Consider the following 13571-nt stretch of genomic DNA (forward strand, 5'->3'; position numbering starts at 1 on the left):
TTCATGTAGCTCTGCTCTGATCTTGGTTATTTATTTTCTTCTGATGGGTTTGGGATTGGTTTGCTCTTCCTTTTCAAGGTCCTTGAGATGAATCATTAAATGTTGATTTGTGTTATTTCTGGTTGCATTTTCCTCTCAGGACTATTTTAACTATCACACAGATTCTGATAAATTGTGTCCCTTTTATCATTAAGTTTGAAGAATCTTTTGATTTCCATCTTAATGTCTTCCTTAAGCCAGCTATCATTCAGCAGTAGGTTTAGTTTCCATGACTTTGTATGTAGATGAATGTTTTTGTTGGAGTTGATTTCTAATTTTATTCCCCTGTGCTCTGAGAAGATATATGTTATAATTTCTATCTTTTAAAAATGTGTTGAGACATATTTTGTGGCCTAAGATGTGATCAATCTTAGAGAAGGTTCCATAAGCTGATTGGAAGAACATATATTCAGTGGTTATTTGGTACAATGTTTTACAGATGTCTGTTAGGCCAATTTGTCCTAGAGTTCTGCTTAGTGCCACTATTTCTTTATTTATTTTCTGTTTGGAGTAATTGTCCCACTCTGTCAATGGGGTATAGGAGTCCCTGGCTATTAGGGAACTGCTGTTGATTATCATTTTGTTTACCTCAAGTAGGATTTGCTTTATGAATCTGGGCACTCCTTTATTAGGTGGCTAAAAATTTATAATTATTATGTCTTCTTGCTGAATCATTCCATTCATCATTATATAATGTCCATCTTTGTCTTTTTTTCCTTTTGTTGACATGAAGTCTATATTATATGATATGAGAATGGCTACACCAGATTTCTTTTGTTTTCCATTTGCATGAAATATTGTTTTTCATATCTCACCTAGAGTCTGAATGATTTCTTTTGGGTCAGATATATTTCCTGGAGAACATAGATACTTAGCTTGTTTTTTTGTTTGTTTGTTTTATTTTGTTTTTATCTATTCAGCCAGCCTATGTCTCTTTAATGGAAAGTTCAAGCCATTTACATTTATTGAAAGAGTTGATCAATGTGGTGGATTTCTATATATCTTGTTGAGTAGAATTTTATTTCTATTTTTAAGTCTTGTACCATTGTGTTATCTGGGCTCCTCCTTTTAGCTTTTGAGTTATTTTACACTGGGAGTGTGTGTATTGTGTTGATCCATGTATAATGCAGTTCTGAGTACTTCTTGTAGGGTAGGTCTGGTCTTGAGTAATTCCCTCAGTGTTTGCTAGCCTGGGAAGGTCTTTATTTCTCCCTCATATAAGAAAGCTAGTTTTGCGGTATACAGAATTCTAGGCTGTCTATTATTCTGTTTGAGAATACTGAGAATAGGTCCCCAATCCTTTCTGGTTTATAAGGTCTCATTTGAGAAGTCTGCAGTTAGTCTGATAGGTTTTTTTTTTGTAAGTTACCTGATTTTTTCACCTTGCTGCTTGTAGGAGTGGCTTTTCATGTTTATTTTGGCAAGTCTAATGACTATATGTGGTGGTGATTGCCTCTTTGTGATAATCTTCCAGGAGTCCTTTGAGTTTCTGGTATGTGGATATCTAGATTTCTAGGAAGGCCAGGGAAATTTCCAAGGTTTATCTCTTCAACTAGATTTTCCAACTATTGTCTTTTTTTCTTCTTCACCTTCAAGGATGCCTATAATTCTTATGTTTGGGCTCTTTACATAATCCCATATTTCTTTTAGGCTTTGTTTGTATCTCTTGTTTTTCTTTTCTTTATCTTTTACTGACTTGTTTAGCTCAAAAGTGCTATCTTCAAGCTCTGAGACTCTTTCTTCCGCCCGATCTATCTTATTCTTAAGGTTTTGCACTGTGTTTTGTAAATCCTTGAATAAAATTTTTAGTCCTAAAACTTTTGTTTGTTTTTTCTTTAATAATTCTATTTCCTTACAGAATTTTCCATTCATTCCCTTCATATTTTTGTGGCTACTTTGTGTTGGATTTCAATTTTCTCTTGTATTTCATTGAACTGTCTTACAATCCATATTCAAAATTCTTTATCTGTTATTTATTTCAATCTTTTCATTTTGGTTGGTAAGGTATTACTGTTTTCTTCTGGGTGTGTTATTTTACTTTGATTTTTTATATTTCTGAAGTTCTTTTGCTGGTTTCTTCTCATCAGATTTCTCATTTGAGAGGTAAGGATGCTAGTTCTGTCTTATGGCCTGTCCCTGAGCCCCTAAAATCAGTCCCTGACCATACAGTCAGAAGAGTGCTCATCCTGTGTTGCCTTTGGGGAATTTTTGCAGGTTTGATGAACCTCTTAGATTACACCACTGCAGTGGCTGTGTTCTCTGTGGTGGGCTCAACTGAGGATGCAACCCCACTACAGAGAAGCAGGCTTCTCAGGACCAAGCACTCTCACAGTTGCTATGGGGAGAGGAGTTTTGTGTCCCTGCACTGCTCTCATGTCCATGGGGCACCAAGTCCTGCCAGCCCACCCAAATTGCCAGCAACCCCACAAAATGCGACTACCGGGCTCTGTTCTTAGTGGTGAGCTCAGCCAGGAACATGCCCTCACTGCAGAGAAAAAGGCTTATAAGCATAGAGTACTCTTGCAGTTGCTATGAGGGAATAGGGGCCATGGCTACAAGCCAACTTAAGCCAAAATTACTTTCTGTAATGCCAGGAATGAAGTAGGTGCAGATGAGGAGGCATCTAGGTGTAGGAATCATGGCCCTCTGGTCTCCTGTGGTACTCCACCAGGAGATGAGAGTTCTGTGTCCTGCTCCTCACCAGAGTCACCCATATGGTAGAGAGGATCCCCTTTACCTTTTCACTGGGTTCGACGCCTCTCTGGATTTGGTCCACACTGCTGTCCTCTTTTCTCGGTCTTCCACTTTCTCAGCATCACAGCCCTTCTTGGTGGGTTTCCCAGGTGCCTCTGCTGTCTCTCCCTGTGATCCACACCTGAGCTGCAATTGTTCTGTGCTCCTTCTCTCCTTTGACCAGGACAGTCCAAAAAGGTATTTCCCTAGTCAGCCATCTTGGCTTTTACTCAACATTTTTAAATAATAAAATATATCAAACATTTCTATTAGAATACAGGCATGTTTCTAATATATAACATGACTAGTTTTAACACATTGAGATCATCAGATTAATCACAAGAAACAGCCAATTCTGTCAATAATTCTATTGCATTTCATGTCTATTTGCTTCTTAAAAAAAAAGAAGTAAATAGTTCCATAACAGCTAAATATACTTTAAAATGACTTTTCAGATTTCCTTTCCAGTGTGAAGAAAAATAATCTTTCATCAACAATGAATATCCTGGCAAGCAAAAATATTGCTTATTTGGTAAAAGCCTATGAAATATTGCAACTACCCTACTGTGAACATCAATATTTAATTTTTCTCATATGTTTTTGTTATGACTAAGTGTCCAAGAAACACAATACATCAAGAGCCACTGTATTAAAAAACAGATAGAGAACTCAGTGAATTAAATAGCAAAAGATACAGAGCTTTGGTTTCATTTCCAACTACATTGATTTCAATTATTACTTGGTGATTTGTCTTTCTCATCAATTGCAAATGTAGTTAATTAAAGACATAAATTATTTTATTCACATAGAGTTAAACAGAAGCAGAATATATTAAGTAGTTCAACAGTTGTGACAAATATTAAGTGTTTTATGTCGTCTATACTTTTGGAACACTGAACAAAATGGAATTATCATATATATCAGTGGGTTATTTTGGGCAATATATCTATTTTGTGTTTAATTATTTCCAATAGATTCAGTTCATTACAGTAGATTACAAATAATATCACATTTTAAAATGAATAAATGAAATGCAACTATTCATAGGTTTTCAGAAATGTAAGCAAATATATCATTGTGATATTCATCAAAAATTACAGGCTCATTAAAAAGAAGGGTTATGCATAAAATAGACAAATTTTTATTTCTTTTGTCATTGCTATCAGTACATAATATTCAGTTTTTCTTTCTTTTAGAATTTTAAAACATTTTTATTTATAAAAGTAGTTATTTATTTGAACATTTATTTTACTTAAAAAGTAGTTATTAATTTCAACATTTGGTTTTATTGATAAAAGCAGTTGTTTTATTGTTACTTCAGAATAAAAATACAAAATTTAAAGACAAAAAATGACATGAGAGAGAAAAGAAAAAAATAATTTTCTCTTTTCTTACAATTTTAAATTGCTTGAGAAATTTTATTCCTGTTTACCTTTATGCTAGCTTTTTATTTATACAACTTACTTTATTAATGTTGTGATTATCTAAAAAAATCATATTACTTTTATTCACTGCAATTGACCATAATTACTTATTTGCCACCTAATAAATAATGTAAAAACCTCCCAAATTCAATATTTCAGTTACCTGGTAGCAGCTGGACTATTTAAATCTCTGTCAATCTTTGTGCCATAAGCATATAATACAATACTCTTTTTTATGGTTTAAACAATCTGTATTGTTTTGCCCTTATGCATACATTTACTTTTTCCCCAAATTTGTATGCCTTCTCATAGTTTCATATTCCATATGGATCATTACATAGTACACATTATGTACTTTTTATAATATAAAATGCTGGTAATAAATTATTTCATCATTTGTCCAAAACTGATATTATTTTTGCTTTCATTTTAAAGAATATTTTTAATCATTTAAAAATTCTGGATTGGTATTTTATAAAACTAACACTTTAAATATCCTATTTCCTTCAGTTTTCATAACTTCTGAGAGTCATATCTCCATCTTATCATAGCCCTTCTGAAAGCATGTGTCTCTTTACCTAAATATATCAAAGGATTTAGTATATTTAGTATATTTGTTTCTTTTTTCTTTGCCTTTTTCCTACATGGAATTTGATGAACTTCTTAGTATCTAGGTTCTTTTCATCAATTCGTCAATTTTGGAAAATTATTAGACATCATTCCTTCAAATATTGCTACTGTCCTACTCTTTATGCTATCCATTTTGTACTAAATTTGCTATGCATCATGAACATCTGATGTGTTCCATGTGGCTTTTACAGTGGCGTCTTACATATATATGTGTGACAATTACAGAGTCATGTAACCACTATCAAAATCAGTTTATAAAATATTCGTATCATCCCCCAAATCTCATATTGTCTTTGTTAGAATACCCCTTCATCTACCCACACCTTCAGAAACCACTATTCCAATTTCTTTCTTGTTATTTTGGTTTTACAAATTGTCATTTAAAAAACATGTTGTTTCTATCCTTTTGAAGGTAACTTCTTTCACTTAGCATTATGCAATAGAACTTAATCCATGTTCTTGCCTTTGTCCTTTGTCTTGCATTTGCTCATTTATTTTTATTCTTGAGTAGTATTTCATTGCATGAGTGTACAATACTGTGTTTATTCTATCACCAGTTGAAGAGAATTTCATTTGTGGTAATTATAAATAATCTAGTGTAAACATATATGTAAACACATTTTCTGTGTAAACACATTTTTTGTGAACATAAGTTTTAATTTTACTTTGATAAATAATTACAATTGATTGTTTGGTCAATTAATACCTGCATGTTAAAATTATGAGAAACTGAAAAATCACTAGTTACAATAGAGAATTCTTAACTTATTTTAAAGTAAAGTTATTCTGGTAGACATTAAGTATACTATGATTAATGTCTTATTCTTTTTTGAAGTAATAAGTAACATCATTATATTATTTTTTACCTATAGCCTAAAATATAAGCTTAGCACAAACAGATATTTTTATCTTGAGTCCTGGATTGTCTTCAGTACCTGAAAAACAGTACATGATTAGAAAATAGTAAATGCCTACAGATAAATGCTTTCCCAGACAAGCAAATGCTGAGAAAATTTGTTACCACTATACTGACCCTACAAGAAATATTTAAGGAACTCCTAAACTTGAAACCACAGTATGGCATTTATTATCCTACAAACAAATGAAAGTATAAAATTCACTGGTAGAGCAATCACACAAAGGAAGAAGGAAAAGGATACAGAATCCTTGACACCACCACAACAAAGAGCAATGATAAAAGAAAGGAGTAAAGAAGATATAAAACAACCAGAACACAATTAACAATATGACAGGAAGAAAGCCTCACATAATAATAATAACCTTGAATGCAAATAAACTAAATTTTCCACTTAAAATTTATAGAATGTCTGAATAAATTTAAAAATACTTTATATAACCCTTTGCTATTTGCAAAAAATTGATTTTACCAATAAGGACAAATATAGTCTAAAAGGATGGAGAAAGACATAGCATGCAAATGGAAATAAAAAATGTGTAGGACTAGCTATACTCATATGAGATAAAATAGTCTTTAATCAAGAACTTTTTAAAAAAAGACAAAAAAGTCATTATATAATTATAAAGGAATCAATTAGGAAAGTGGATATAATATTTTTCTAAATATATACACACACTGAATACCCAGATTCATGAAGCAAATATTACTAGATTTAAAGAGGGAGATAGAATGAAATTAATTAATAGTGGTGGACGTCAACACCTCCCTATCAGCATTAGACAGATCATCTAGACATAATATTAACAAAGAAACATTTGACTTAACTGGACTTTATACCAAATAGACTTAATAGACATTTACAAAACATTCTTTATAACAAAGGGAGAATATGCATTCTTTTCATCAGCATAGGAAACATTCTCCAGAATAGATCATATATGACCACAAAACAAGTATCAACCAATTTTAAAAAATCAAAATCATATCAAGTATATTCTCTTACTACAATGGAAAAATAACCTAGAAATAAACACCAAGCATAACTTTGGAAACTATCCAAATACATGGTAATTACACAACATTCTTCTGAATGACCACTGGGTCAATGAAGAAATTAAGATGGAAATTAAAATATATCTATGAAACAAATGAAAATGAAAACTCAACATAACAAAGACCATGGGCCACAATAAAAGATGTGCTAACAACAAAGTCTATGGTAATAAATTAATCAACCTAGGTGTTTGTCAATAGATGAATATACATAATGGTATATTATTCAGCCAAAAGAAAGAGTGAAATCCTGTCATTTGCAACAACATGGATGGGACTGGAGGAAATTAAATTAAATGAAGCAAGCAAAGAAAGATAATCTTAACATGTTGCCAATCATATATGGGAGCCAAAATGTAAACAATTGAGATAATGAAAACACAGCATGCAATTATGGTTAGTAGAGGCTAAGAAGGGTCATGGGGAAGGGAGGATAAAGTGAGCATAGTTAATGTGAGCAAAAGATAGATAGAATGAAGAAAATCTAGTATTTAATAGCACAGCAAGGTGAGCATAATCAATAATAAGTAATCTTTTATTTTAAAATAACTAAAAGAGTGGAAGTGGAATGTTCCTAACCTCAAAAAAATGATAAATTCCTGAGGTGATAGATACCTCCAATTTTCCTGGTTAGATTATTGCCCATTGTATGCCTGTATCAAAACATTATATGCACTCCCCAAACATATACAACTATATGTACTCATAATAATTCAAAATAAAGTTAAAAAATGGTAGAAAGACTACAAATTAACAATCTAATAATGCACCTTAAGGAAATAAAAAAGGATGAACAACCCAAACCCCAAATTAGCAGAAGAAAAGTAATATTAAAGATCAGTGCTGAACCAAAGAAAATAGATACTAAAATAAAATACAAAATATCAATTAAATGAAAAGTTTTTTTAAAAAATAAACAAAATTGATAAACCACTAGGTAGACTAACCATAAAAGAAGACAGAATTCTGAAATAAACTAGATCACATATGAAAAAGGAGACTTTACTACTGATACTATAGATATACAGAAGATCTTCAGAGACTATTATGAACAACTATATATTGACAAACTAGAAAACGTAGAGGAAATGGACAAATTCCTGGAAACATACACGGTACCTAGACTGAATCAGAAATAAAGAGAAAACCTGAACAGACCCATACACAATAGCAAGATTGATTCAATAATAAAAAGTCTCCCAACAAGGACAAGCCCAGGACCAGATAGAGTACAGCCAAATTCTACCAACCCCCAAAAGAGGAACTAATACCAGCACTACTGAAAATACTCCAAAAACTCTAAGAGGAGGCAATTCTTCCTAACTCATTCTGTGAAGACAGCATCACCCTGATATTATTAATAAAACCAGAAAAAGACACAATGGAAAACAGAAAGAAAGAAAGAAACTATAGGCCAATATCCCTGATGAATGTACATGCAAAATTTTTCAGCAAAATATTAGGAAAGTAAATCCAACAGCACATCAAACAGATAATACAATATGATCAAGTGGTATGCATACCAGAAATGCAAGGATGGTTCAACATATGCAAATCAATAAACATGATACATCATATCAACTGAGTGAAGGACAACACCATATGATTACCTAAATAAAAACATAAAAATTATTTGATAAAATCCAACATTCCTTAATGATAAAAGTACACAACAAACTAGGCATAGAAGGAACATATCTCAGAATAATAAAGGCCATATGTGACAAACCCACAGATAGTATCATACTGAATGGAGAAATGTTGAAAGTTTTTCTGCTAAGAACTGGAACAAGAAAAGGCTGCCCATTTTCACCACTGCTATTCAACATATTACTGGATTCCTGGAAGACTTACCCAGAACAATCAGACAAGATAAAGAAATATAAGGCATGTACATGTCTTTCTATGTTGATGATATGATTTTCTGTCTAGAAAAACTTTAAAACTCCTCCAAAAAGGCCTAGATTTAATAAATGTAAAATGTTCTAAAATCAATGCCTAAAAATTAGTACTGTTTCTATACATCAGAAATGATCTAACCAAGAAAGAAATCAGCAATCCCATTTACAAGAGGAAAAAGAAAACAAACAAACAAACAAAAAATTTAACCATAATATGAAAGATCTCTACAAGTAAAACTATAAAACACCATTGATGGAAATTGTGACACAAATATATGGATTGAATATTACTAAAATGGCCATATTATGCAAAGCAATCTATAGATTCAATGCAATTTCTATCAAAATATCAATGTCATTCTCTATAGAATTATAAAAAAATCCTAAAATTCATATAAGACCAAATATAGCCCAAATAGCCAAAGACATCCTGAACAAAAAGAATAAATCTGGAGGTATCACACTACCTGACTTCTAAATATATCACAAGGCTACAGTAACCAAAGTAGCATGGCATTGGTTTGTGAGAAAACAACAAAACTAAAAAATAAATAATATTTGGAAAATATATCTATATTGTATATTCTAAAAGGTCATTACATTTGATGCATGAATAATCATACTAACAGCTTAGAAAAAGACACCAACATCAATATGAAATGAACCAAGATCTTTGTGCCAGATGATTTCTGTTTAACTCTGAGGATCCACACTCAGTCCATCTCTATTCTCTGGGTTTTCTTACCCACAGGCTTCAGATTGAGTGCAGCCAATGTGATCCCTGGAAGGAGATAGGAAAGTGAGAGTATTGGTCATTAATCTTCTGTTTCCTTCCCCTCAGGTCATCCAGGAATAGCTGGACTTAAAGCCACAGATCCCCAACATCTGTCCTCTCCACAAAGCTGCGTCTTTGGGTTCTGGTGACAAGTCTCTTTCCTTGTCATTTCAGGCCAGGTTTAGCAATGGTTCCCCTTGGTTTTACCAGTTCTCAGGTTTTAAACTATCCCTTCTGGTTTCCTTGTGCATGGCTCATGCTTTTGTGAGGGTTCCCTTTATTAAATTGTTCTCAAATTTTCTATTTAAGTAAAGCTGTCTATTTTTGTTCTAGAGCATTGACAAGAATCAACTGACAAATGCAAAAAAACATAAAAAGTAAAAGTTCAACCTAAGTAGTAAATAGCTTAATATTGCAAATTAAAGTAATTATTATGTATTATTTCACCTTTGAGTGTTACACACAGTTGAAAATTTAATGCTAGCTAGTGTTGCTGCTAAAGCAAGAAAACATGCTGGGAGGAAGATAAATTATTGTAAGTTCCTTTTTAGTGTACTTTGGTAGTACTAATTAAGATATTTTAATATATGGTAAACATTGACCCTGAAAATCTACAACCAGTACATAATGCTGATCGTGTTGGAGCAATTAGATAACCATAAGGGAATTTATTATACCTTTATTGATTAAATCATAAATGTTTGCAAAGTTTTAATTAATCACAATGTTAAGTTAGAAATAACCTAAACAGTTGATAGTTAGACATATGGGCTCTATTGATATAATATTATGCAGTTAAGAAGCATAATTGTAAGAAGTATTGATCCACATGTAAATGTATTAATAAACTAATGCAATGTGAAAAATTAAGTTACAAAACGTCCCATAAACACACATATTGTGTGACAACATTTGTCTAATGAGAATGCAAATAGGATGGAAAAAAGGACTAAAAAACATAGCAGGAGAGTTAAAAAGCAGTTATGCTACAGAAGTGTGACCGGGTAATTTTTCCCCTCATTGGGCTTTCCTGTGTCTATTTTGCTTTTATGCTTTCAGTATTGAACATATGTTAAGTTGCAGTTTAAAGAATTCTTCAGAAATGTTCATATTTTTCAATATAGAATCCTTCTAAGAATCGGGAAGAAATCATGAAAATGCAAAATTGTCCTTCCATTTATTTAATAAAATCAACATTTGGAAATTAAGTGCCCATAATTAGAGTTTATTAAATATTATATAAATATCTATAAAATTAAAGAAAATATAAATCTTGAATTTAGGTTAAGTTATATGAATTATGCAAATGTATGTTAGATATTGTATTTGGTCATTTAGAAATGAGAGATTTATAGATGAAGAGAACAACAGGTAGAGAAACACATGCCAGAATGTTTAGCAATACTTGAATAAGTATTACAAAGATTATAGTTAATTTATATATTATCTGACATACACTCTAAGCTTTTTATGATTAACATATGTTGATTTTATAATAAGAAAAGTGTTATATAAAATCTTACTGGTTACATGAAGCTCTTAGGATCTACAGTAAATCAAAGAAATAAGTATGAGAGACTTAGACAAACTAGAGTTAGAAATCTAAGCTTGAAATATGACTGAACTTAAGATCACTGGTAAAATGGTGAAAAGAGAAATAAAGAATTTATAAAAAATTAACAGATTTGAGCACAAAAGAAGATATTATACAAGGATTGAGTTTTATTTAGTAATAGGGGATCCAGGTGTAAATTATATGGTTGTAAAGGTATATAAAATGTAGTTCCATGGAATTGACAAATATTTATGGCAATAACCAAATCTTCGATAGTTGAACTAAAATCATTTTGCACATCCTGTTAAGTTTCAATTTCTTGCCAGTAACCTAGAGGAGTTTGTCATCATTTAAAAATTTGTCTTTCAATATAACATTCCTTAAATATTTAAGCAGTATAAGGGAAGAAGGATCAGATGTAGTATAATTATGTACCTGTATACTATGAATGATTCAAACAATAGAAAGTAGTTATACAATAAACAAATAAATAAATAGATTAATCAGCTAAGTACTGCTAATATTTTTAGTTTATTGTGGCAATGTTTAAATAGCTACAGCAGTTTGCTTCCAAAGAGTGAGAGATTATATCAAAACAATTTCTTAAAATTCACAGGATTTAAAAATATTTTCACAAATTATAGAATGTCTCTAAAATTGTTTCAAATTGCTAGCCTATTGTGAAAAAACTTAAGTCCCTCTTAGGGAAAATTAAGAATATATACCATTTTCAATCTCTTTATTTAATGGGAGTGTCAGTTTAATTGATAGTCTATTTCATAGCACATCAAAGCCTCTGAAAATCTCCTTCAGTTAAGAATTTATAACCTGGTTTAAGTATTAAAATGTCTTTTTTAATGTGATGTTTGGAAAATCCTATGAGAATTATATTATTTTTAAAAAATACAAAATCTTTGGTAAAACTTTTTGCTATACCTTATAGTCTTACACACCATGAAAAGCAGCCTTTTTATTTAATGAAAGTGTGAATTTGCAATTGCAATTTATTCCTACTATTATATTTTACTAACTGTGAGACAAAGGAAAATTAATCTCTCATTATAAAATAAATGGCAAACAACACAGGCTGGAAATTTTATTACAGATTTTTAAGAGCAAAATTATTTTACTTAATAAAAAATAGAAATGGTCCTTTGTTGTAGCCTTCTTAAAATGAGTACTATGCTATCTGCCTAGAAAAACCATTTACATTTTTTTTAAATTGCTACTTGATAAAACATTTTTTGGTATAATGCAGCAAAGTTAATATAAAAAGGAATATTTCATAAATCACACTATGAATCTATTGTAAACTTATTATCACTTTAGATTAATCACAAAATTTTCCACAAAGTGAATCAAATCAATAATAAGTGGTCTATGTACTGTAAGTGCCTTGATATAAATTTAAAGTTATAAATGCTTTATTCTAATGGACAATTGTCGTTAGAGTGAATGATGAGAAGTTTCAAAGTATCAGTGATATTCCTATCATCTAAAAGTGGTTAAAAACTCAAATTGTGCAGGTGAATACTAAATAACCTGTGGAAGATAAACTTAAAATTTATGCATCCAGTCTGTGTATGTGTGTGTGTGTGTGTGTGTGTGTGTATCTTATGTGGGTGTTTATTTTTTATTGAATATGAGAGAATAATTAGGAGCAGAGCGGCAGCCACTTCAACTCTTGGCATGTATTAACAGTCATCTGTTCATACTCTCAGGCTTCAATCATGGAAGTCATACTAAGCCAGGAACAGAAAGGCTAGAGCCCTAAGACACCCTACTAATGAAACTATATGGTACTACTTTATATATATATATATATATATATATATATATATATATTTCTACTTGTCACACCAACAATAGTGAAGTTATTATAAGAAAGTAAAAGTGCTACTTAAGTCTCCCGAGAAACCAAATACAATGTTCTAATATTCCATTGAATTCTACATTGGTTAACCTTTTCAGGCTTAGGATAAACAAACAAACAAAAAATTGCTTGTCATATTCGTGGATGCTTATCACCTTCTCCAAAGTGGAATGTTTTATATTTTAAACTTTCAAAATAATCCTATTTATTATTTTATGCTTTCATTTGTTGACTGAGAATCAGAATAAGGAACTATTATGTATGCAGCAGCAATGGAGGAGATTAACCATTCTTGGTTCCAAATATCATCTAAGTGACTGGTGGCAATTTAGTTTTCTTCACAACTGAAATGTTCTCAGTTCATAAATAAGTTCGTCTACTAGAAGGTGAGTTTTTGTTCAAAATAATTCCATGCTTCAATGAGGCCATTCACAAATAATAACCTATGGGGCCCAATTTGCATAGAAATTTGGCACCGGGTCATTACCAAAATCAGAATAAACAGAGAAAAATCCACAACCTCAGTAGCTTGGAAAAATGAGCTTTTCACTAAGGTGGTTTTTCAACCCTCATGAAACTCAAGAATCCAGGCTCTCTCCATCTTCCATCATTGTCTTCTCATATGTGGATTTCAAGGTCTCTATGAGGGAGAAAGGGAAGGAAATAGGA

This window comes from Microcebus murinus, chromosome 1 (genome assembly GCF_040939455.1).
Source record: "Microcebus murinus isolate Inina chromosome 1, M.murinus_Inina_mat1.0, whole genome shotgun sequence".
Classification (NCBI taxonomy): Eukaryota; Metazoa; Chordata; class Mammalia; order Primates; family Cheirogaleidae; genus Microcebus; species Microcebus murinus.